This window comes from Staurois parvus, unplaced genomic scaffold (assembly GCF_062004578.1).
Source record: "Staurois parvus isolate SC_StPar_1 unplaced genomic scaffold, SC_StPar_1.0 ptg002767l, whole genome shotgun sequence".
NCBI classification, from domain to species: Eukaryota; Metazoa; Chordata; class Amphibia; order Anura; family Ranidae; genus Staurois; species Staurois parvus.
In genome coordinates, this window is record NW_028320563.1 from 44,303 (window position 1) to 72,280 (window position 27,978).

The 27,978-nt window shown below is 45.5% G+C and overlaps 1 protein-coding gene across 1 annotated transcript in view; it reads right to left on the bottom strand.

Annotated features, from left to right (window-relative positions):
* LOC149429157 (adhesion G protein-coupled receptor B1-like) overlaps positions 1-27,978 on the bottom strand; it is a gene marked incomplete at its 3' end in the record, with an annotated part of 89,154 nt that overhangs the window by 41,471 nt on the left and 19,705 nt on the right. The gene's annotated exons all lie outside the window — the stretch shown is intronic.

A 27,978-nucleotide genomic window follows, 5' to 3' on the forward strand; every position in this document is an offset into this window, starting at 1 on the left:
CAAAATATATAAAACGATATAAACAGCGCAAATCCAGACCCTACATAATTTTATGCGTCATAATCCAATCCAAATACTATTTAAAAACAGAAAAAGTGTCCAAAGAAACATAAAGTCCTTATTCCGAAAGAAATTATTTTGTGTTTCAACCAAAAAAAAAATATATGAATTCTTCTCCTTTAAATAATGTGCTTCCACCATCCACCAGTGCTGTAACCAACATAAACCGCACTCACCAGATATTGGTGAACTGAACGCCTTTTAGGACTTTTAGAGATCCTATACCCCCCCTACAGCCTCCAGGAATCCACTCCACCACATAGGACTTTTAGGGATCCTATACCCCCCCTACAGCCTCCAGGAATCCACTCCACCACATAGGACTTTTAGGGATCCTATACCCCCCCTACAGCCTCCAGGAATCCACTCCACCACATAGGACTTTTAGGGATCCTATACCCCCCCTACAGCCTCCAGGAATCCACTGCACCACATAGGACTTTTAGGGATCCTTTACCCCCCCTACAGCCTCCAGGAATCCACTCCACCACATAGGACTTTTAGGGATCCTATACCCCCCCTACAGCCTCCAGGAATCCACTCCACCACATAGGACTTTTAGGGATCCTATACCCCCCCTACAGCCTCCAGGAATCCACTGCACCACATAGGACTTTTAGGGATCCTTTACCCCCCCTACAGCCTCCAGGAATCCACTCCACCACATAGGACTTTTAGGGATCCTATACCCCCCTACAGCCTCCAGGAATCCACTCCACCACATAGGACTTTTAGGGATCCTATACCCCCCTACAGCCTCCAGGAATCCACTCCACCACATAGGACTTTTAGGGATCCTATACCCCCCCTACAGCCTCCAGGAATCCACTCCACCACATAGGACTTTTAGGGATCCTATACCCCCCTACAGCCTCCAGGAATCCACTCCACCACATAGGACTTTTAGGGATCCTATACCCCCCCTACAGCCTCCAGGAATCCACTCCACCACATAGGACTTTTAGGGATCCTATACCCCCCCTACAGCCTCCAGGAATCCACTCCACCACATAGGACTTTTAGGGATCCTATACCCCCCTACAGCCTCCAGGAATCCACTCCACCACATAAGACTTTTAGGGATCCTATACCCCCCCTACAGCCTCCAGGAATCCACTCCACCACATAGGACTTTTAGGGATCCTATACCCCCCCTACAGCCTCCAGGAATCCACTCCACCACATAGGACTTTTAGGGATCCTATACCCCCCCTACAGCCTCCAGGAATCCACTCCACCACATAGGACTTTTAGGGATCCTATACCCCCCCTACAGCCTCCAGGAATCCACTCCACCACATAGGACTTTTAGGGATCCTATACCCCCCTACAGCCTCCAGGAATCCACTCCACCACATAGGACTTTTAGGGATCCTATACCCCCCCTACAGCCTCCAGGAATCCACTCCACCACATAGGACTTTTAGGGATCCTATACCCCCCTACAGCCTCCAGGAATCCACTCCACCACATAGGACTTTTAGGGATCCTATACCCCCCCTACAGCCTCCAGGAATCCACTCCACCACATAGGACTTTTAGGGATCCTATACCCCCCTACAGCCTCCAGGAATCCACTCCACCACATAGGACTTTTAGGGATCCTATACCCCCCTACAGCCTCCAGGAATCCACTCCACCACATAGGACTTTTAGGGATCCTATACCCCCCTACAGCCTCCAGGAATCCACTCCACCGCATAGGACTTTTAGGGATCCTATACCCCCCCTACAGCCTCCAGGAATCCACTCCACCACATAGGACTTTTAGGGATCCTATACCCCCCTACAGCCTCCAGGAATCCACTCCACCACATAGGACTTTTAGGGATCCTATACCCCCCCTACAGCCTCCAGGAATCCACTCCACCACATAGGACTTTTAGGGATCCTATACCCCCCTACAGCCTCCAGGAATCCACTCCACCACATAGGACTTTTAGGGATCCTATACCCCCCTACAGCCTCCAGGAATCCACTCCACCACATAGGACTTTTAGGGATCCTATACCCCCCTACAGCCTCCAGGAATCCACTCCACCACATAGGACTTTTAGGGATCCTATACCCCCCCCTATAGCCTCCAGGAATCCACTCCACCACATAGGACTTTTAGGGATCCTATACCCCCCCTACAGCCTCCAGGAATCCACTCCACCACATAGGACTTTTAGGGATCCTATACCCCCCTACAGCCTCCAGGAATCCACTCCACCACATAGGACTTTTAGGGATCCTATACCCCCCCTACATCCTCCAGGAATCCACTCTACCACATAGGACTTTTAGGGATCCTATACCCCCCCTACAGCCTCCAGGAATCCACTCTACCACATAGGACTTTTAGGGATCCTATACCCCCCCTACAGCCTCCAGGAATCCACTCCACCACATATGACTTTTAGGGATCCTATACCCCCCTACAGCCTCCAGGAATCCACTCCACCACATAGGACTTTTAGGGATCCTATACCCCCCTACATCCTCCAGGAATCCACTCCACCACATAGGACTTTTAGGGATCCTATACCCCCCTACAGCCTCCAGGAATCCACTCCACCACATAGGACTTTTAGGGATCCTATACCCCCCTACAGCCTCCAGGAATCCACTCCACCACATAGGACTTTTAGGGATCCTATACCCCCCTACAGCCTCCAGGAATCCACTCCACAACATAAGACTTTTAGGGATCCTATACCCCCCCTACAGCCTCCAGGAATCCACTCCACCACATAGGACTTTTAGGGATCCTATACCCCCCCTACAGCCTCCAGGAATCAACTCCACCACATAGGACTTTTAGGGATCCTATACCCCCCTACAGCCTCCAGGAATCCACTCCACCACATAGGACTTTAGGTTTTCCTTCCTCTCCCTCCTGATTTCTCCTTCCAAACCAGCTCCACGGCAGTGTAAGAGGAAAGCATACATAGTGTGATCCCGCTGACACCCGCTGACACCCTCATAAAGTGCTACAACAACACCAGGCCACTCACAGTTCAAAACATAAAATAAAGCGTTCATTTGTTGCCTCCAACCGGCTTTCAATGTTTTCCACAACATCCAGGACAGCATCAGGAACCTCACAGCCTTTCTGCAGAGGATGACAGAGTGTCTCTCAATACAAGCATCAAAGATGGCTGCTTGGAACGCACCGCTACAGCGTGCGTTCCACTCGCCAGACGTTGCGCAGGATGTTAGACGGCGGACTGGAAGTGTGTCGACGCGTTTCGCCTCTCCCACAGGGCGTGTACGTCTGCATCCCGGAGAATGCTGGAGAGTTGTTCATGGGTCATGATCCATGAAACCTGTCACACCCAGTGCCGGGACAAGGTCACCTAGAGCCTGAGGAGAACATGACAAATTGCCCCCCCCCCCCCCCCAAGATGTATGAGCATTATGTGTCAGCAAAAATCCCCCCCCCCAAAAAAAAAATCAATTTCTAAACTGCATGCTTACCCCTAAGCATAAATTCCCCCCCTCCCAGTACAAATCTGCCCCCCTGCTGAAATCCCCCCTCCCAGCATAAATACTGTATTTGTCCCCCATGGATGAAGACATGGATAGAGGGATGGAGACATGGATGGATGGGATGGGTGGGATGGGTGGAGACATGGATGTATGTATGTATGGATGGATGGAGACATGGATAGAGGGATGGAGACATGGATGGATGAGATGGGTGGAGACATGGCTGTATGTATGGATGGAGACATGGATGGATGAATGGAGACACGTATGGATGGATGAATGGATGGAGACATTGATGGATGGAGACATGGATGGCTGAGTGGAGACATGGATGGATGAAGACAATGCTAGAGGGATGGAGACATGGATGGATGGGTGGAGACATGAATGGATAGATGGATGGAGAGGAGACATGAATGGAGACATGAATGGATAGAGACATGGATGGATGGGTGGAGACATGAATGGATGGAGGGATGGAGAGGAGACATGGAGGGATGGATGGAGACATGGATGGATGGAGAAATAGATGGATGGAGAAATGGATGAATGGATGAGGGGTTACTTTGAATATTAGAATGAATTAAATGGAGTTTTCGGTTGTGGTGCTCACATACACTGTAGATCGGCTTTAATGCAGAACAACCACAATACAAGAATTCCTCCAAATTCCTCATCAGTTCTCCTCTTCAGCCATAAAATACCCTCATAAAGCTCTTGTACAAGAACTGCACCGACACCGGGACTGACATGACTGTGCGATCCCTGAGCCGGCATCTGTATACACACTATATTGCCCCAAGTATCGGGCCCCACCCTTTCCACACACATGACCCTTCATGGCCCCCCAGTCTTAGTCCGTAGGGTTCAATATTGAGTTGGCCCCGCCCTTTCCACACACATGACCTTTAATGGCCCCCCAGTCTTAGTCCGTAGGGTTCAGTATTGAGTTGGCCCCGCCCTTTCCACGCACACGAACTTTAATGGCCCCCCAGTCTTAGTCCGTAGGGTTCAATATTGAGTTGGCCCCGCCCTTTCCACGCACATGACCTTTAATGGCCCCCCAGTCTTAGTCCGTAGGGTTCAGTATTGAGTTGGCCCCGCCCTTTCCACGCACACGAACTTTAATGGCCCCCCAGTCTTAGTCCGTAGGGTTCAATATTGAGTTGGCCCCGCCCTTTCCACGCACATGACCTTTAATGGCCCCCCAGTCTTAGTCCGTAGGGTTCAATATTGAGTTGGCCCCGCCCTTTGCCTCTTCTGGGAAGGCCGTCCACAAGGTTTAGGAGGGTGTCTATGGGAAGGTTGGACCATTCTTCCAGAAGCACATTTGTCAGGTCAGGCACTGATGTCGGGGGAGGAGGCCTGGCTCGCAGTCTCCGCTCTAATTCATCCCAAAGGTGTTCTATGGGGTTGAGGTCAGGACTCTGTGCAAGACAGTCAAGTTCCTCCACCCCAAACTGGCTCCTCCATGTCTTTATGGACCTTGCTTTGTGCACTGGTGGGCAGTCATGTTGGAACAGGAAGGGGCCATCCCCAAACTACTCCCACAAAGTTGGGAGCATGAAATTGTCCAAAATGTCGCCTTAAGAGTTCCCTTCACTGGAACTAGGGGGCCAAGCCCACCCCCTGAAATACAACCCCACTTCATAATCCCCCCTCCACCAAACTTTACACTTGGCACAATGCGATCAGTCAAGTACCGTTCTCCTGGCCACAGCCAAACCCAGACACGTCCATCGGATTGCCAGAGAAGCATGATTGGTCCCTCCAGAGAACACATCTCCACTGCTCTAGAGTCCAGTGGCGGCATGCTTTACACCACGGCATCCAACGCTTTGCATTGCACTTGGTGATGGAAGGCTTGGATGCAGCTGCTCGGCCATGGAAACCCATTCCATGAAGCTCTCTACGCACTGTTGTTGGGCTCATCTGAAGGCCACACCAAGTTTGGAGGTCTTTAGCTATTGACTCTACAGACAGTTGGCGACTTCTGCGCACTGTGCGCTTCAGCATGCGCTGACCCCGCCCTGTCATGTGACGTGGCCTACCACTTGGTGGCTGAGTGGCTGTTGTTCCCAGTGGCTTCCACTTTGTTATAATCCCACTAACAGTTGAGCGTGGAATATTTAGTAGCCAGGAAATGTCACGGATGGACTTATTGCCCAGGTGGCCACCTATCACGGGACCACGCTTGGAGTCACTGAGCTCCTGAGAGCGACCCATTCTTTCACCAATGTTTGTAGAAGCCGTCTGCATGCCTAGGGGCTTGATTGTATACACCTGTGTCCATGGAGGGGATTGGAACCTGAATCACATGATTGGGAGGGGATTGGAACACCTGAATCACATGATATGGAGGGGATTGGAACACCTGAATCACATGATATGGAGGGGATTGGAGCACCTGAATCACATGATTGGGAGGGGATTGGAACACCTGAATCACATGATATGGAGGTGATTGGAGCACCTGAATCACATGATTGGGAGGGGATTGGAACACCTGAATCACATGATTTGGAGGCATGATTTGGAGGGGATTGGAACACCTGAATCACATGATATGGAGGGGATTGGAACACCTGAATCACATGATTGGGATGGGATTGGAACACCTGAATCACATGATTGGAAGGGGATTGGAACACCTGAATCACATGATTGGAAGGGGATTAGAACACCTGAGTCACATGATTGGGAGGGGATTGGAACACCTGAATCACATGATTGGGAGGGGATTGGGACACCTAAATCACATGATATGCAGGGGGGTGGTAATACTTTGGGCAATATAGTGTGTATGTGTATATATATATATACCCGTATGATCATGTGACTCTTGCATTGCTGGGGTAGCTGCACTGTACGGGAACATTTTTCCTTTCCTGTAGACGGCTGCAGATGGCCGCCATGTTAGCAGAGACGGTGTCACGCTATAACAGAACATGCGATAAGTGCGGCACCATTACGGCGCACCGCGAGAAGTCGCCGTCTTGCCGCGCTGAGTACAAGGCAAGCGCGGTGCGCGTTCTGCATGCCCAATACAAGGCTGGCTCTGATCCTGGACCAGCTGGCAGATGTGCCGTCCCCGACCCGCCGCAGGATCTATCCAAGAACGTTTCGCGTCGTTTCCTGGCGCTTTCCAGGTACAAATATCGCTTTGCGTGTCCAATGGCGCTCCTCTGCGCCCGTCACACATATATATGAATCCATCTGGCAGGTCCCCTCCCCCCCTAATCGTCACCTAATAGATGGATAGATAATGGTTGTGACGCCGCGCCTGGAGAACGCAGAATAATTATTCCCCCGCAGGACGCGGAGGGCGAAGACGGAGCGGCGGTCGGGTTTTATTTGTCATCTAGTTAAGATATAAAATTGCGCAATGATAGCGAAGTCGTGTTCCCGCTGCAGCTTCTCTGCGTTACAAATGATCGCGAGTCGGGAAGAACAAGTGCGAGCAGCAGGCGACGCTTCACAAGACAAATATTGTTCCATCGCTGGATGCAAATTCCGGGAGCGCTGCGTCTCTGCAGACGATTCGTCGATTCGCCTCTCGGAGGACGACTTCCAGGAACACAACATGGAGTGCGATGGAGATGGGGGGAAGCAGGGCTTCTGATTCCTCTATGAATAGGGGCGGGCACTCCCCCTTCCCTTGACTCCGCCCCCACACAACTTTGAGCGCCATGGAATTTAATTGGAATTAAATTAATTAAATGGAAATTAATTGGAATGGAAGTTAATGAAAGGCTGTAAAATAGATCCCCTACAACAATAGATCCCTCCCAGCAACCATAGATCCCCACAGCAAAAATAGAGCCCTCCCAGCAACCATAGATCCTCCACAACACCAATAGATCCCTCACAGCAACCATAGATCTCTCCCGGAAACCATAGATCCCTCCCAGCGGCAATAGATCCCCACAGCAAAAATATAGCCCTCCCAGCAACCATAGATCCTCCACAACACCAATAGATCCCCACAGAAACAATAGAGCTCTCCTAGCAACCATAAATCCCTCCCAGCAGCAATAGATCCCCATAGCAACCATAGATCCTTCCCAGCAACCATAGATCCCCACAGCAAAAATAGAGCCCTCCCAGCAACCATAGATCCTCCACAACACCAATAGATCCTTCACAGCAACCATAGATCTCTCCCAGAAACCATAGATCCCTCCCAGCGGCAATAGATCCCCACAGCAACAATAGAGCTCTCCTTGCAACCATAGATCCCTCCCAGCAGCAATAGATCCCCACAGCAACCATAGATCCGTCCCAGCAACCATAGATCCCCACAGCAACAATAGAGCTCTCCTAGCAACCATATACCCTCCCTAGAAGCAATAGAGCCCTCCCAGAAACCATAGATCCCTCCAAGCATCAATAGATCCCCACAGCAACAATAGATCCCTCCCAGCAACCACAGATCCCTCCCAGCAGCAATATATACCCACAGCAATCATATATCCATTCCAGCAACCATAGATCCCTTCCCGCAACAATAGCCCCTAGCAACAATAGATCCCTTCCAGCCATGATAGCCCCAAGCAACAATAGATCCCTCCCATCAGCAATAGATCCCCTGCAACAAAAGAGCCCTCCCAGCAACCAAAGATCTACTACAGCAGCAACAGATCCCTACATCTGCAGTAGAGCTCTCCCAGCAACAATAGATCCCTTCCAGCAACGATAGCCCCAAGCAACAATAGAGCTCTTCCAGCAACAATAGATCCCTTATAGCAGCAATAGATCCCCTGCAACAATAGAGCCCTCCCAACAACAATGGATCCTTCAGAAACAATAGATCCCTCTCAGCAACTATATATCCCATCCAGCCCTCCAAGCACCTATAGGTTTCCCAGCAACAATACATCCCTCACAGCACCTATGGATCCTTCAGAAAGAACAGATCCCTCTCAGCAATGATAGAACCCCCCCAGCAACTATAGGTCTCCCAGCAACAATAGATCTATTCCCCCCAGCAACAATAAATCCCTCCCAGCACCTATGGATCATCCAGAAACAACAGATCCCTCTCAGCAATGATAGACTCCCCCCAGAAACAATAGGTCTCCCCAGCAAAAATAGACCACTCACAGCATCAATAGTCCCTCCAGCAGCCAGTAACAATAGATGCCTCCCTCAACAGTAGATCTCACCATCAACAATTGATCTCCCAGCAGCATAAAATCCCCCCAGCAACAGATCCCTCCCAGCACCTGTGGATCCTTCAGAAACGATAGATACCTCAGCAACGATAGACCCTCCAGAGCAAGAATAGACTCCCCACAGCAATAATAGATACCCCCACCAGCAACAATAGATCACTCACAGCAACAATATACCTTCTAGCAACAATAGATCCCCTCCCCTTCCACAACAATAGATACCTCCCAGCACCTATGGCACCTCCTGAAACAATAGATCCCTCAGCAACGATAGACCCTCCACAGCAACAATAGACTCCCCGCAGCAACAATAGACCTTCTAGCAACAATAGATCCCCTCCCAGCAGCGTGCAATGTAGCTGCGGTGCAGTGGTGTGGAACTTACAGGGTTAAAACGGGCGGTGAGGAGGTGTCACATCTACCTGTCAAACGCCTCTGAAAAGAGATCTGAACATGGACTGCTTTTCAGAGGCGTGGCCATGTTGCAGCCCACCTAACCCTAGCCTTAGTGTCCCTTGGCTGATGGGGGCTCACCCAGGGTGTGGAATCTACATGCTGGCTGGATTTCACCAGAGCTCCTGATGGTGGAGATGGGAACCGTAGCGGTCCCATTTTACTTTTCTGCAAACCGACCCCACGTCGCGGCCGTCAGGATCGATCCACTAAGGGGCTGAAACACGAGGGACTACGGTGCAGGGACTGTTGAGAGTAATTGGGTCCAAGCCAAGGCTGAGGCAGGCAACAGGCGAGAAAGTAGCCAGTCTGGGTCAGCAACAAGCAGGCAACTGGCAGGCAAGTATTAGAGTCCTGTTAGCACTCAAGTAGTTGGTGACAAGACACAGCGTCAGCCATCTTCAGGGCAGGGGACGCACCCAGCGCCATTACTGCGAACTCTAGAAGTTACAGCTGTGAGGACCAATGGAAGTCCATTGAGGGTTAGGATTTGGTTTAGGGGTTACATTGAGGGCTAGGATTTGGTTTAGGGGTTACATTGAGGGTTAGGATTTGGTTTCGGGGTTACATTGAGGGTTAGGATTTGGTTTAGGAGTTACATTGAGGGTTAGGATTTGGTTTAGGGGTTACATTGAGGGTTAGGATTTGGTTTAGGAGTTACATTGAGGGTTAGGATTTGGTTTAGGGGTTACATGGAGGTTAGGATTTGGTTTAGGGGTTACATTGAGGGTAAGGATTTGGTTTAGGGGTTACATGGAGGTTAGGATTTGGTTTAGGGGTTACATTGAGGGGTAGGATTTGGTTTAGGGGTTACATTGAGGGTTAGGATTTGGTTTCGAGGTTACATTGAGGGTAAGAATTTGGTTTAGGGGTTACATTGAGGGTTAGGAGTTGGTTTAGGGGTTACATTGAGGGTTAGGAGTTGGTTTAGGGGTTACATTGAGGGTTAGGATTTGGTTTCGGGGTTACATTGAGGGTTAGGATTTGGTTTAGGGGTTACATTGAGGGTTAGGATTTGGTTTCGGGGTTACATTGAGGGTAAGGATTTGGTTTAGGGGTTACATTGAGGGTTAGAATTTGGTTTAGGGGTTACATTGAGGGTAAGGATTTGGTTTAGGGGTTACATTGAGGGGTAGGATTTGGTTTAGGGGTTACATTGAGGGTTAGGAGTTGGTTTTGGGGTTACATTGAGGGTTAGGATTTGGTTTCGGGGTTACATTGAGGGTTAGGATTTGGTTTAGGGGTTACATTGAGGGTTAGGAGTTGGTTTAGGGGTTACATTGAGGGTTAGGATTTGGTTTCGGGGTTACATTGAGGGTTAGGATTTGGTTTAGGAGTTACATTGAGGGTTAGGATTTGGTTTAGGGGTTACATTGAGGGTTAGGAGTTGGTTTAGGGGTTACATTGAGGGTTAGGATTTGGTTTAGGGGTTACATTGAGGGTTAGGATTTGGTTTAGGGGTTACATTGAGGGATAGGATTTGGTTTAGGGGTTACATTGAGGGTTAGGAGTTGGTTTAGGGGTTACATTGAGGGCTAGGATTTGGTTTAGGGGTTACATTGAGGGTTAGGATTTGGTTTCGGGGTTACAATGAGGGTTAGGATTTGGTTTAGGGGTTACATTGAGGGTTAGAATTTGGTTTAGGGGTTACAATGAGGGTTAGAATTTGGTTCAGGGGTTACAATGAGGGTTAGGATTTGGTTTCGGGGTTACATTGAGGGTTAGGATTTGGTTTAGGGGTTACATTGAGGGTTAGAATTTGGTTTAGGGGTTACAATAAGGGTTAGGATTTGGTTTAGGGGTTACATTGAGGGTAAGGATTTGGTTTAGGGGTTACAATGAGGGTTAAGATTTGGTTTAGGGGTTACATTGAGGGTTAGGATTTGGTTTTGGGGTTACATTGAGGGTTAGGATTTGGTTTTGGGGTTACAAGTCTGTAGCATTCCAAGCAGCACCTGGACACACTTAGGGCCACCCACTGCTATCTGGAGTGAAAACCCTGTAGATGGTGCACAGATTAGGTAGGTACTTGCTTAGACTGTCATACAAGAGACTTTAGTTGTACTTCAAGGATTATGTTGGCTAGGATTTTTTTTAGGGGTTATGTTGAGGGGAAGAATTTAGGGGTTACATTATTGGTTAGGATTTAGATTTGGAGCTGTGTGGAGGTTTAGGATTTCGGGGTTATCTTGAGGGTAACAATTGATTTAGGCAGAACTTTGAGAGCCAGGATTTGGTTTGGGTGTGGATTGAGGGCCAGGATTTGGTTTGGGTGTGGATTGAGGGCCAGGATTTGGTTTGGGTGTGGATTGAGGGCCAGGATTTGGTTTGGGTGTGGATTGAGGGCTAGGATTTGGTTTAGAGGTTACATTAAAGGGGGGCGGTCAAGATTTGAATTAAGGATTACATTATAAGTGAGGCCTTGGTTTAGGAGTTTCCCAGCAGGAGGAGGCCAGGATTTGGTTTAGGGGTTGTGTTAAGGGCTAGGATTTGGTTTAGGGGTTGTGTTAAGGGCTAGGATTTAGTTTAGGGGTTGTGTTAAGGGCTAGGATTTGGTTTAGGGGTTGCACTAAGGGCCAGGATTCGGTTTAGGGGTTGTGTTAAGGGCCAGGATTTAGTTTAGGGGTTGTGTTAAGGGCCAGGATTTAGTTTAGGGGTTGTGTTAAGGGCCAGGATTTGGTTTAGGGGTTGCATTAAGGGCCAGGATTTAGTTTAGGGGTTGTGTTAAGGGCCAGGATTTGGTTTAGGGGTTGTGTTAAGGGCCAGGATTTAGTTTAGGGGTTGTGTTAAGGGCCAGGATTTAGTTTAGGGGTTGTGTTAAGGGCCAGGATTTGGTTTAGGGGTTGCACTAAGGGCCAGGATTTAGTTTAGGGGTTGTGTTAAGGGCCAGGATTTAGTTTAGGGGTTGTGTTAAGGGCCAGGACTTGGTTTAGGGGTTGTACTAAGGGCCAGGACTTGGTTTAGGGGTTAAGTTAAAGCTGATGGCAAAGATTTGAATTAAGGATTACGTTTTGGGTTAGGACTTGGTTTAGGGGTTACATTGAGGGTTGAGATTTGGTTTAGGGGTTACATTGAGGGTAAGATTTAATTTAGGGGGTTACCTTAAAGGCATTACTTGGAGGGTTGGGATTTGGTTCAAGGGTTACATTGACGTTTAGGGTCGGCCAGGGGTGGACTGACAACTCATGGGGCCCCCGGGCAATAGGGGATCATGGGGCCCCTGTGTCATTGCCCAGACTCAAAAAAGCCTATGATAAAGGTACCATGGGCATCTCCTGGGGCCCCCTACTGACCCCGAGCCCTCAGGCAGTGCCCGAGTTTCCAAATGGTCAGTCCGCCCCTGGGGTCGGCAAACAGTTGCTCTTTGGGAAATAGTTTTCTGGTGTAACAAGTTAACAACACACAACTTTTTCTTGTTGGCAGCTCCCACACCACCAAGCCGTGGTGGCATTATGAAGGCAGTGCAGGGGTTAAAGCCAACAAAGATCAGGAGTTCAAGCAAAAGTTTCATGTTGCACTTTCTTTAGAAGTTTGTTTCGGGTATTTATTTTATGTGACATTTGATTTCTGAAGCATCAGTGTTTCATTAATCCCATAAGAGGATAAACGAGGGACGATGAGGAGATTTTTGGCTTTCAAGCCTCAACTCGATCGGACATCTGTTTGTTTGTTTGGTTTTTTTTTATTGAAAATCTATTATGGTTCCTCTGAATGAAATGTTAAATCTGCTGTTTGCCCCGCTGCAGGGGGTCCATCATCCCACACGCCATCCCTAATACCGAGGATGTCAAACTGCTGTGAGGCCTACAGAAAGTTTTATATTAAACATCCAAAACAGTGTTTGTCTAATTCTGGTGTGCAAAAACACACCAGAATTAGACAAACACTGCCTGGTTGTGTACAAAGCCGGCTCCATAAAGACATGGTGTGACCAGTTTGGGGTGGAGGAACTCGAATGTCCTGTACAGAGCCCCGACCTCAACCCTACTGAACACCTTTGGGATAAATTGTAAAGCCAATGATGAGCCAGGTCTTCTCATCCAACATCAGGACCTGCAGGACTTGACCTCATGAATGGGGACAAATTCCCTCAGACACCCTCCAAAATCTCCATATTAATGGCCTTAGGAGGGGGGGGACAACATATTCATGGCCATGGTTTTGGAATAGGTCTTTCAGCAAGCTCATACAGGTGTGAGGGTGGAGTAACATGACTATCCTGCACAGAGCCCCGACCTCAACCCTACTGAACACCTTTGGGATGACTTGGAATGCCAATTGTGAGCCAGGTCTTCTCATCCAACATCAGTATCTGACCCCACAAGTGGACACAAATTCCCACAGACACCCTCCAAAACTGGTGGAAAGCTTTCCCAGAAGAGTGGACAATGGTATAGCTGTGGTTGCAACAGACACTTCAGAACACTGATATCATATTAGTACACAGACTGCAGTCTCCATGACCAACAGAGCTAAGCCTACCAAAGCCCTGAAGAAGGGGGAGCCTCAATCCCCTGAAATGCATTGACCATGTTTATTTCATACACCAATTAAACTATCAATGTTCTGAAACTGGCTGGAGTTTGCATGAATTTCTATTCACTCATGATGTTCCCCACCTATGTGCACAATTTCAACTCTACTGGACACCTTTGACATGAATTGGAACGCCGATATGTTATAGCCACAAAGGGGAATAACTCCACAATAATGGCTGTGGGTTTTGGAGTGAGAGGTCTAGCTCCATAAAGACATTGTTTGCCCAGTTTGGGGTGGAGGAACTCGAATGTCCTGTACAGAGCCCTGACCTCAACCCTACTGAACACCTTTGGGATAAATTGGAAAGCCAATGATGAGCCAGGTCTTCTCATCCAACATCAGGACCTGCAGGACCTGACCTCATGAATGGGGACAAATTCCCTCAGACACACTCCAAAATCTCCATAATAATGGCCTTAGGAGGGGGGGGGGGGACTACATATTCATGGCCATGGTTTTGGAATAGGTCTTCCAGCAAGCTCATACAGGTGTGATGGGTGGAGTAACTTGACTGTCCTGCACAGAGCCCCAACCTCAACCCTACTGAACACCTTTGGGATGACTTGGAATGCCAATTGTGAGCCAGGTCTTCTCATCCAACATCAGTATCTGACCCCACAAGTGGACACAAATTCCCACAGACACCTTCCAAAATCTGGTGGAACGTTTTCCCAGAAGAGTGGACAATGGTATAGCTATGGTTGCAACAGACACTTCAAAACACTGATATCATATTAGTACACAGACTGCAGTCTCCATGACCAACAGAGCTAAGCCTACCAAAGCCCTGAAGAAGGGGGAGCCTCAATCCCCTGAAATGCATTGACCATGTTTATTTCATACATCAATTAAACTATCAATGTTCTGAAACTGGCTGGAGTTTGCATGAATTTCTATTCACTCATGATGTTCCCCACCTATATGAACAATCTCAACGCTACTGGACACCTTTGACATGAATTGGAACGCCAATGGTGAGCCAGGTCTTCTCATGCAGCTTCAGTACCTGACCTCACAAATGGGCACACATTTTCACAGACACCCTACACAAACTTTTGGAAAGACTTCCCAGGGGAATTGGGGATGTTATCGCCACAAAGGGGAGCAAACCAATGTTAATGGCCATGGGGTAACTCCATATTAATGGCCATGGTTTTTGAAGTGAGATGGCCAGCTCCATAAAGACATGGTTTGACCAGTTTGGTGTGGAGGAACTCGAGTGTTCTGCACACAGCCCTGACCTCAACCCTACTGAACAGCTTTGGGATAGATTAAAAAAGTGGGTTGTGAATCAGGTCTTCTCATTCAACATCAGTACCTGACAGTAACTCTTCTGAACATCCTTTTGATGAATCGGAACACAGATTGGGAGCCAGGTCTTGGTTTGGCCAGTTTGGTGTGGAGGAAGTTAAGTGTCCTGTACAGAACCCTGACCTCAACTCTACTGAACACCTTTGGGATGAATGGAAACACAGATGGTGAGAAAGGTCTTCTCATCCAACATCAGTACCAATGCTCTTTTGGATCATTGGATGTTTGATTATTTTTTAACCAAAAACAGAAGAATACAACTCTTCTATACAAGAGGAAAAAATGTAACAAAAGCAAACATATGTTGGCTACTGCATTTTTGGGTTTACAAGTCCAGAGTCTAGCTCATTGAACTTTGCTGTCAGGCAATTTTTCAGGCCTTCAACCTCCTGCTTTTAGTGTTGCCTGAATTGTGCAAGCAGCACCTGGGGGGTAGGGGCCCCTAAACTGAAAACAGGCCGGGCTCCGAGGTGCAATAGATCCACCGCTGCCTTCAGGGTTAACCTTCTTCTGCTTTGTGAAGCTACAAATCTAACTCCTGACACCAAAGTATGGCAGACGGGGGCTGGTGTAATAACCCATAATAACAGACAAGTGGAAACAAACGTCTTCCTGTGATACATCTCAATAGAAGTTTTTTTTTTTTTTTGTCTGAAACTGGTTTATTGAATTTCTATTGATTCCACCCAAACTTCTCTGAGCTTTACCGTGCGAAGAGGAGAGAAGGATTTATCGCATACCATCTCTACTTGGCACACGGGAAGACAATTACATTTCAGTCGATGAGGGAATTTGTTTCACTGTAGTGGGGACATAAAAAAAGGAACATTGCTACAGGAAGTCCCCAGGAGGCAGCTGAAGTGGCTCTATGGGGGTGAGAAGGAAACAATTGGTGAAGTAGAAAGCAAGCGGGAAGAAATATCCATCAGATGGAAGCTAAGGCCTGCCGAGGAACATGGGATGAAATATCCATCCGAAACTACAGTCAGCCAAGAAAACATGGAAAGAATTATCCATTGGATAGAAACTACAGCCAGCCATGAGAACATGGGAAGAAATGTCCATCAGAAACTACAGTCAGCCAAGAAAACATGAGAATAAATGTCCATCTGAAACTACAGCTAGCCATGAGAACATGGGAAGAAATGTCCATCAGAAACTACAGCTAGCCATGAGAACATGGGAAGAAATGTCCATCAGAAACTGCAGCCAACCATAAGAACATGGGAAGAAATGTCCATCAGAAACTACAGTCAGCCAAGAAAACATGAGAATAAATGTCCATCTGAAACTGCAGCTAGCCAGGAGAACATGGGAAGAAATATCTATCAGAAACTACAGCCAGTCATGAGAACATGAGAAGAAATGTCCATCTGAAACTACAGCCAGTCATGAGAACATGAGAAGAAATGTCCATCTGAAACTACAGCCAGCCAGGAGAACATGGGAAGAAATGTCCATCAGAAACTACAGCCAGCCAGGAGAACATGGGAAGAAATGTCCATCTGAAACTACAGTCAGCCAAGAAAACATGGGAAGAAATGTCCATCTGAAACTACAGTCAGCCAAGAAAACATGGGAAGAAATGTCCATCAGAAACTACAGTCAGCCAAGAAAACATGGGAAGAATTATCCATTGGATAGAAACTAAAGCCAGCCAGGAGAACATGGTAAGAAATGTCCATCACAAAACTACAGCCAGCCAAGAAAACATGGGAAGAAATGTCCATCAGAAAGTACAGTCAGCCAGGAGAACATGGGAAGAAATGTCCATCAGAAACTACAGTCAGCCAAGAAAACATGGGAAGAAATGTCCATCAGAAACTACAGCCAGCCAGGAGAACATGGGAAGAAATGTCCATCAGAAACTACAGTCAGCCAGGGGAACATGGGAAGAAATGTCCATCAGAAAGTACAGCCAGCCAGGAGAACATGGGAAGAAATGTCCATCAGAAAGTACAGCCAGCCAGGAGAACATGGGAAGAAATGTCCATCAGAAAGTACAGCCAGCCAGGAGAACATGGGAAGAAATGTCCATCAGAAAGTACAGCCAGCCAGCAATTCTGCATACAATTTCTGTTAGGGTTGAAGTATATTGTATATTATGATGACAATTGGATTATCCTATATATATATATATATATACTGTACACACAAAGTATATACTCTGTATATTGCGCTGATACTGTGATGTATCCTTTTATGTTTTATTTGTGCAAATAATTGGTAGGAAAAGGATTGCAGAACATATGTTGTGACTCGCGGTGTTTCCGTCTCATAATTAATTGTCAGAATGTTCCACATCTGACCTGTAAACAGGCAAAACTCTATGTGGTGGTGGAGGATGGGGGGGAGGATGAGGGGGGGGGAGGGGGGTTTAGAACAAGGGGGAAGGACAGGAGGGGGGGAATGTGATCAACTCATTATTATTATTTTTATCTTTTTTACCAGACAAGCAGAACAAAGAAAAATAGTTTCGCTTCATTTCAATTCATTGTTTAAAAATTTTCATTTAGCTAAATTCCTTCAATTCTTTTTTTAATCGCTTCGTTCCGTTTGTTCATTTTCAAATTCGATTTGAATTTTCCAATTCGGTCAAACTGAATTCAATTCAACCGAACCAAATAATGTCGCATTTGAATTTGAATGTATTCTATTCAAAATTAAAATTTCGGAAGATGGTTACAGTTTTTTTTTTTATTCTAATCATTTTATTTTGTTTTAGAAATTTGAATTGTATTTAATTTTTGTCTATTCTGTTATTTTCTCTTCTATGATTTTCTATTCTAATCTAATATTTTATATTTTATTCTATTCTTTTATTTTCTATTTTTTTTTTTATTCTTTTCTATTCTAGTCTGTTTTATTCCATTTGTATTCTTTTATTTTCTGTTCTATTATTTTCTATTCTATTCCTTTATTTTATTTTCTATTCTGTTTTATTCCATTTCATTCTTTTTGAAATTCAAATTGGAAGATGGTTATATTTTTTTTATTTTATTCTATTCCTTTATTTTCTGTTTTGTTTTACTCTACTCTTTCCTATTCTATTCTTTTCTATTGTTTCTGTATTATATTCCTTTATTTTTTATTTTATTTTGTTCTGTTTTAATCTATTATTTCCTATTCCTTTCTTTTCTATTATTTATGTATTCTATTCCTTTATTTTCTATTTTAATTTCTGTTCTGTTTTACTCAGTTTTTTCCTATTCTATTCTCTTCTATTGTTTTTGTATTCTATTCCTTTCTTTTCTCTTTTATTCTGTTCTGTTTTACTCTATTCTTTCCTATTCTATTGTTTTCTATTCCATTCTATTCTTTTTTGTATTCTATTCCTTTATTTTCTATTCTATTTTCTTCTATTCTTGTTTTCAAATTCAATTTTATTTTTCAATTTGATTTCGTTTTCAAATTATTTCATTATTTTGGATTTCATTTAAATTTCGTTTCAATTGTAAATTCTAATATACCCAAATCTCTGAATAATGGAAAATTCATCCGAATTCTGATCTAGAATGAATCGAACCGCACGTGTCTACATATTACTATTTTAGGCTCCATGTACTCTAGTGTTTTTTTAAGCTCAAAAAACACAGAATAGAAGCCACTGGGAATAGCATTTTTTAGCAGAGTTGGGGTTTTATTAGCATTTTTACAGTACAAGTCGGATAAAAAAATCTAAAAAAAAAATAAATCTGTTAGGAACGTTTAGTGTTTTTTTCTGCCAGAAAAACGCTCCCAAAAATTCTACAAAAACAATTTTGTTTATACTCCTAAATACTGAAGCTTGAAAAATTCACCAGATTGTGTGTTCAACAGTTTTAGCAAAGTTCCCCCCCCCCCTTATCAATGTTACTTTGTATCTCTCTATCTCCCGTCTGATCGATGTTTATAAACAATGTTACTTTGTATCTCCATCTCCCGTCTGATCGATGTTTATAAACAATGTTACTTTGTATCTCTCCATCTCCCGTCTGATCGATGTTTATAAACAATGTTACTCTGTATCTCTCCATCTCCCGTCTGATCAATGTTTATAAACAATGTTACTTTGTATCTCTCCATCTCCCGTCTGATCGATGTTTATAAACAATGTTACTTTGTATCTCTCCATCTCCCGTCTGATCGATGTTTATAAACAATGTTACTTTGTATCTCTCCATCTCCCGTCTGATCGATGTTTATAAACAATGTTACTTTGTATCTCTCCATCTCCCGTCTGATCGATGTTTATAAACAATGTTACTTTGTATCTCTCCATCTCCCGTCTGATCAATGTTTATAAACAATGTTACTTTGTATCTCTATCTCCCGTCTGATCGATGTTTATAAACAATGTTACTTTGTATCTCTCCATCTCCCGTCTGATCGATGTTTATAAACAATGTTACTTTGTATCTCTCCATCCCCCGTCTGATCGATGTTTATAAACAATGTTACTTTGTATCTCTCCATCTCCCGTCTGATCGATGTTTATAAACAATGTTACTTTGTATCTCTCCATCTCCCGTCTGATCGATGTTTATAAACAATGTTACTTTGTATCTCTCCATCCCCCGTCTGATCGATGTTTATAAACAATGTTACTTTGTATCTCTCCATCTCCCGTCTGATCGATGTTTATAAACAATGTTACTTTGTATCTCTCTATCCCCCGTCTGATCGATGTTTATAAACAATGTTACTTTGTATCTCTCCCGTCCAATCGATGTTTATAAACAATGTTACTTTGTATCTCTCCCGTCCAATCGATGTTTATAAACAATGTTACTTTGTATCTCTCCCGTCCAATCGATGTTTATAAACAATGTTACTTTGTATCTCTTTCAGACTTGCTGTGCCCTCTGAAGACCAATCTGCATTTGGATTGATATTTAGAGGGCATCTCTCACCACCTGGTTTATCGATACAATTCCACTTTATCACGCCGCCATTGTGGTTGAGCTGTAAGCTGATTGGGCGAGTTAGACAGGCGGTACCCCCACCCCCACTCTGCACTCCATTGCTGCGTTGTGCGCCAATCACATCCCCTCCTTGCCTCCTGGCAAATCCCATCTCTAAAGCCATCACTGCGGATCTCCCCAGAGGACTCGTGTGAATGAGCCCCAATGCAGCAGAGATAGTGGGAGCTTGCAGCTGAATCCAAAATAAAACAAAAAAACAAACATACTAAATGATGGGGGCTTTCAGCAACAAACACCAAACTAAACATGGACCGCAGCAGGGCCCCCCCCCCCCATCCCAGCCTCATCCCCCCTCCCCGAGCGTGTCTCTAATTAATACATTGCTTTGTTTCCAATTGCTTTCTAGTAACCACTTGTGAAACATTGATGAGTGGATGGCACGAGGCTGAGCCGCTCATCCAACATTCATGAATCAATTCATTTGTTTGAACAATTTATAAAACTTTAATGAATCAGTTTAGCAATCCCGTGCGTTTTGATGATCTTTATAGGGATTTCAATTCCCTACAGTGGAAAATGCCGGCTGTAGAACATTCGCCTGCCAACGTTTCTCATCTCATGGGAGCGGGAAAATGGGTCGCGTGTGCGCGCCGATCACTGCTGCGGATACGGAGGATCCCGCCCCCCGCTGGTGCTGGACGCAATTCTGGGTTCTCTGTTTTCTTCTCACAAGTTTTCTTCTTCCGCGATTAGTGAAAGGCGGCCCATATATTCCATCCAGAAACAGCGATTGCATTCATTTGTTCGATCCACCGCAGGGCGAACGTGAGGCCAGGATCGACATAGAAGAGTGATGGCAGTGAGGGTATATATATATATATATCACATACATACATAGATATACACACACATACATACATACATACATAGATATACACACACATACATACATACATATATATATATACACACACACACACACATACACATACATACATATATATACACATACATACAGTGGGGATGGAAAGTTTGGGCACCCCAGCTAAAAATGTGTATTAATGTGCATAAAGAAGCCAAGGAAAGATGGAAAAATCTCCAAAAGGCATCAAATTACAGATTAGACATTCTTATAATATGTCAACAAAAGTTAGATTTTATTTCCATCATTTACACTTTCAAAATAACAGAAAACAAAAAAATGGCGTCTGCAAAAGTTTGGGCCCCCGGCAGAATTTATAGCATGCACTGCCCCCTTTGCCAAGCTGAGACCTGCCAGTGTCATGGATTGTTCTCAATCATCGTCTGGGAAGACCAGGTGATGTCAATCTCAAAGGTTTTAAATGCCCCGACTCATCTGACCTTGCCCCAACAATCAGCACCATGGGTTCTTCTAAGCAGTTGTCTAGAAAACTGAAACTGAAAATAGTTGACGCTCACAAAGCTGGAGAAGGCTATAAGAAGATAGCAAAGCGTTTTCAGATGTCAATATCCTCTGTTCGGAATGTCATTAAGAAATGGCAGTCATCAGGAACAGTGGAAGTTAAAGCAAGATCTGGAAGACCAAGAAAAATATCAGACAGAACAGCTCGCAGGATTGTGAGAAAAACAATTCAAAACCCACGTTTGACAGCACGATCCCTCCAGAAAGATCTGGCAGACACTGGAGTTGTGGTCACTATTCCACTATAAAGAGATACTTGTACAAATATGGTCTTCATGGAAGAGTCATCAGAAGAAAACCTCTTCTACGTCCTCACCACAAAAATCATCGTTTGAACTTTGCAAATGAACATATAGACAAGCCTGATGCATTTTGGAAACAAGTTCTGTGGACCGATGAGGTTAAAATGGAACTTTTTGGCCGGAATGAGCAAAGGTACGTTTGGAGAAGAAGGGGCACAGAATTGAATGAAAAGAACCTCTGTCCAACTGTGAAGCATGGGGTTGGATCAATCATGCTTTGGGGTTGTGTTGCAGCCAGTGGCACAGGGAACATCTCACGAGTAGAAGGAAAAATGGATTCAATAAAATTTCAGCAAATTTTGGATGGTAACTTGATGCCATCTTTGAAAAAGCTGAAGTTAAAGAGAGGATGGCTTCTACAAATGGATAATGATCCTAAACACACCTCGAAATCCACGGGGGATTACATCAAGAGGCGTAAACTGAAGGTTTTGCCATGGCCTTCACAATCTCCTGACCTCAACATCATTGAAAATCTATGGATAGACCATAAAAGAGCCGTGCGTGACAGACAGCCCAGAAATCTCAAAGAACTGGAAGACTTTTGTAAGGAAGAATGGGCAAAGATACCTCAAACAAGAATTGAAAGACTCTTGGCTGGCTACAAAAAGTGTTTACAAGCCGTGATACTTGCCAAAGGGGGCAGTACAAGATATTAACTCTGCAGGGGGCCCAAACTTTTGCAGACGCCATTTTTTTGTTTTCTGTTATTTTGAAAGTGTAAATGATGGAAATAAAATCTAACTTTTGTTGACATATTATAAGAATGTCTAATCTGTAATTTGATGCCTTTTGGAGATTTTTCCATCTTTCCTTGGCTTCTTTATGCACATTAATACACATTTTTAGCTGGGGTGCCCAAACTTTCCATCCCCACTGTACATATATATATATACACACACACACACACACACATACATATATATATATACAGTATCCCCCAGAAGTGAGTCCCCCCTCCCCAGGACTGTATACAATGTACAGGTGAAACTCAAAAAATGAGAATCTGGTGCATTCATTTATTCATTTATTTCAGTGCAGCAACTTAAAAGGTGACACTAATATATGAGACTCATTCCATGCAAAGCAAGATAGTTCCAGCCGTGATTTGTCATCATTGTGATGATTATGGCTTACAGCTCATGAAAACCCCAAATCCACAATCTCAGAAAATGAGAATATTGTGAAAAGGTGGAATAATCTCGGCTCAAAGTGTCCCACTCTAATCAGCTCATTCAGCCATAACACCTGCAAAGGGTTCCTGAGCCTTTAAATGGTCTCTCAGTCGGGTTCAGTAGGAATCCCAATCATGGGAAGGACTGCTGACCTGACACCATCACTGACACCCTCCATAAGGAGGGAAAGCCTCAAAAGGGAATTGCAGAAGAAGTTGGATGTTCCCAAAGTGCTGTATCAAAGCACATTAATAGAAAGTTATGTGGAAGGGAAAAGTGTGGAAGAAAAAGGTGCACAAGCAGCAGGGATGACCGCAGCCTGGAGAGGATTGTCAGGAAAAGGCCATTCAAAAGTGTTGGAGACTTTCACAAGGAGTGGACTGAGGCTGGAGTCAGTGCATCAAGAGCCACCACACACAGACGGATCCTGGACATGGGCTTCAAATGTCGTATTCCTCTTGTCAAGCCGTTCCTGAACAACAAACAACGTCAGAAGCGTCTTACCTGGGCTAAAGAAAAACAGACCTGGTCTGCTGCTCAGTGGTCCAAAGTCCTCTTTTCTGATGAGAGCAACTTTTGCATCTCATTTGGAAACCAAGGACCCCGAGTATGGAGGAAGAATGGAGAGGCCCAAGGACCCCGAGTATGGAGGAAGAATGGAGAGGCACAAGGACCCCGAGTATGGAGGAAGAATGGAGAGGCACAAGGACCCCGAGTATGGAGGAAGAATGGAGAGGCACAAGGACCCCGAGTATGGAGGAAGAATGGAGAGGCACAAGGACCCCGAGTATGGAGGAAGAATGGAGAGGCTCAAGGACCCCGAGTATGGAGGAAGAATGGAGAGGCACAAGGACCCCGAGGATGGAGGAAGAATGGAGAGACCCAAGGACCCCGAGTATGGAGGAAGAATGGAGAGGCCCAAGGACCCCGAGTATGGAGGAAGAATGGAGAGGCCCAAGGACCCCGAGTATGGAGGAAGAATGGAGAGGCCCAAGGACCCCGAGTATGGAGGAAGAATGGAGAGGCCCAAGGACCCCGAGTATGGAGGAAGAATGGAGAGGCCCAAGGACCCCGAGTATGGAGGAAGAATGGAGAGGCCCACGGACCCCGAGTATGGAGGAAGAATGGAGAGGCCCAAGGACCCCGAGTATGGAGGAAGAATGGAGAGGCCCACGGACCCCGAGTATGGAGAAAGAATGGAGAGGCACAAGGACCCCGAGTATGGAGGAAGAATGGAGAGGCCCACGGACCCCGAGTATGGAGGAAGAATGGAGAGGCCCAAGGACCCCGAGTATGGAGGAAGAATGGAGAGGCCCACGGACCCCGAGTATGGAGGAAGAATGGAGAGGCACACACTGCAAGATGCCTGAAGTCCAGTGTGAAGTTTCCACAGTCTGTGTTGATTTGGGGAGCCATGTCATCTGCTGGTGTTGGTCCACTGTGCTTCATTAAGTCCAGGGTCACCGCAGCCGTCTACCAGGAGATTTTGGAGCACTTCATGCTTCCTTCCTCAGACGAGCTTTATGGGGATGCTGACTTCATTTTCCAGCAGGACTTGGCTCCGCCCACACTGCCAAAAGCACCAAAACCTGGTTCAATGACCGTGGGATTACTGTGCTTGATTGGCAACAAACTCGCATGACCTGAACCCCATAGAGAATCTATGGGGCATTGCCAAGAGAAAGATGAGAGACATGAGACCGAACAATGCAGAAGAGCTGAAGGCCGCTATGGAAGCATCCTGGTCTTCCATAACACCTCAGCAGTGCCACAGGCTGATAGCTTCCATGCCACGCCGCATTGAGGCAGTAATTGCTGCAAAAGGGGCCCCAACCAAGTCCTGAGTACATATGCAGCTTCTACTTGTCAGAGGTGCGATATTGTTCTATGTACAATCCGTGTTTTATTGATTGCATGGAATATTCTCATTTTCTGAGATTGTGGATTTGGGGTTTTCATGAGCTGTAATCCATAATCATCACAATGATGACAAATCACGGCTGGAACTATCTTGCTTTGCATGGAATGAGTCTCATATATTAGTGTCACCTTTTAAGTTGCTGCACTGAAATAAATGAACTTTTGCACCAGATTCTCGTTTTTCGAGTTTCACCTGTATACTGTAATAAGTATAACTGTATAAGTGGTCTGGGTGTATCCTCCACACACACAAGACTCTCTGAGGCTCACCGGAGGACATGCCACGTCCACACGAGAAGTCACAAACAGCTTTTGTATCCAGCAAGATGTTCCTCCACACTGGGGGGTTCGCTCGCCTCCCGATCTCTCCCACAACGCGCCAGGCGGGCAGTGACGTCATCACGCGGGGCAAGGCTTAGACGTCATCGAGTATGATAATAGCCTGGGACATTCCTCTATGAACCTTTTATCATGCGAGTGGAATTTTAACTTTCTCCGGGAAATAATCCGGCCTGTCTGCACTGTTGGATGTTTCTTTGTTATCTTTAATATCTAAATCCTGGGAGATCGGTAATGGCCAGGAGATCGCTGGAGACCATCGTAGTCTCTGATATAAAAGCACAATTGACCCTCCTTTTGCAGTGGGGTCCGTGATATGGCCCCAATCAAAAGTCTCCACCCCCCCAGATCAAAAGTCTCCCCCCGGATGAAAAGTCTCCACCCCCCCGGATCAAAAGTCTCCCCCCGGATGAAAAGTCTCCACCCCCCCCGGATCAAAAGTCTCCAACCCCCGGATCAAAAGTCTCCCCCCCGCATCAAAAGTCTCCCTCCCCTGGAATGTTCGGCCTTGGTACAGCCACACGAGGGGACACACACGGGTTGCAACGGCAATGAAAAGGTTAATTTCCCACATCTGTGGCTCTTCATATTGCAATCAGTGTCTGTGTATAAATAGTCAATGAGTTTGTTTGCTCGCATGTGATGCACTGAGCAGGCTGGATCCTAAACCATGGGGAGCAGACAAGAACTGTCAAAAGACCTGCGTAACAAGGTAATGGGACTCGATAAAGATGGAAAAGGATATAAAAAGAGATCCAAAGCCCTGAATAGGCCAGTCAGTGCAGTTCAATCACTCATTAAGAAGTGGAAAATTCGAGGATCTCTTGATCCCAAGCCGAACCCACAAGGAAGAAAGATATATTTGAAATGCTACAATGTTGGCCGTATTCAATATATTTAAAAATATATTTCTATATATATATATATACATACTGCATGTTGAAATGCGTTTTTATTCCAAAATATATGAGAAATGTTTTTTTTAAAATACATTTCAAATATATTGTATGTCTTTAAACATACAAATCTACATTTTTTGGAACGCATTTACAAATATATGTAAAAATGAATTTTTTATATGTTAAAAAAATATGAGGAATGTATTTGAAGGTCTCAGGTACTCCTTTCTGTTACCTACACTCGGCCCCTCGCACCATCAGGCCAGACACTGCAGCACGGTGTACCAAGACCTGGAGGTGATCCCTGGTAGGCCTGCATGCCCTGTGGCCGGGGTGGGCAACTGTGGACCTCCAGCTGTTGTGGAGCTACACCCATCATGCCTACCCTGACCTTAAACTGTTTCTGGATCTTCACTTCTTATAGTCTACCCTGACCTTGAACTGTTTTTGGATCTTCACTTCTTATAGCCTACCCTGACCTTGAACTGTTTTTGGATCTTCACTTCTTATAGCCTACCCTGACCTTGAACTGTTTTTGGATCTTCACTTCTTATAGCCTACCCTGACCTAGAACTGTTTCTGGATTTTCATTTCTTACTGTCTACCCTGACCTTGAACTGTTTCTGGATCTTCACTTCTTATAGCCTACCCTGACCTTGAACTGTTTCTGGATTTTCATTTCTTACAGTCTACCCCAGGGGTGGGCAAACTTTTCGACTTGAGGGCCGCAATGGGTTCACATATTGGACCCGGGGGCCTGACCAAGAGTAGATGAATGATGTGTATGTGTCATCCATAGTAAGTATAGTAATATTCCCCCATAGTAAGCATAGTAATTCATCCCCCATATAGTAATTCATCCCCCATAGTAATTCATCCCCCATAGTAATTCATCCCCCATATAGTAATTCATCCCCCATATAGTAATTCATCCCCCATATAGTAATTCATCCCCCATATAGTAATTCATCCCCCTATAGTAATTCATCCCCCATATAGTAATTCATCCCCCATATAGTAATTCATCCCCCATAGTAATTCATCCCCCATATAGTAATTCATCCCCCATATAGTAATTCATCCCCCATAGTAATTCATCCCCCATATAGTAATTCATCCCCCATAGTAATTCATCCCCCATATAGTAATTCATCCCCCATATAGTAATTCATCCCCCATAGTAATTCATCCCCCATAGTAATTCATCCCCCATATAGTAATTAATCCCCCATATAGTAATTCATCCCCCATATAGTAATTCATCCCCCATATAATAATTCATCCCCCATATAGTAATTCATCCCCCATAGTAATTCATCCCCCATATAGTAATTAATCCCCCATATAGTAATACATCCCCCATAGTAATTCATTCCCCATATAGTAATTCATCCCCCATATTAAGTCCCCAAGTCCCCCCTGTGTCAATTCACTTACCTTTGCTCCGTGCGTTCCTCTCGCCGTGTTCCCGCGCCGTTCCGGTGTAGCATGAAAATCTGTCTCCTATGAGGATCTGTCCCCCTCGACGTATCTGCGCATGTGCCAGTTTCAGGCATTAGCAGCCGATCGGCGATCTCCGGCACATGCGCAGATACGTCGAGGGAGACAGATCCTCATAGGAGACAGATTTTCATGCTACACCGGTCTTCAGGGCGGATTGTGAGAGGAGCCTAGCGGGAGCCTAGCTCCGCGGGCCGGATTAAAAGGTCCGCCGGGCCGTATACGGCCCGCGGTCCGTAGTTTGCCTATTGCTGGTCTACCCTGATCTTGAACTGTTTCTGGATCTTCACTTCTTATAGCCTACCCTGACCTTGAACTGTTTCTGGATCTTCACTTCTTATAGCCTACCCTGACCTCAAACTGTTTCTGGATCTTCACTTCTTATAGCCTACCCTGACCTTGAACTGTTTCTGGATCTTCACTTCTTATAGCCTACCCTGACCTTAAACTGTTTCTGGATTTTTCACTTCTTACTGCCTACCCT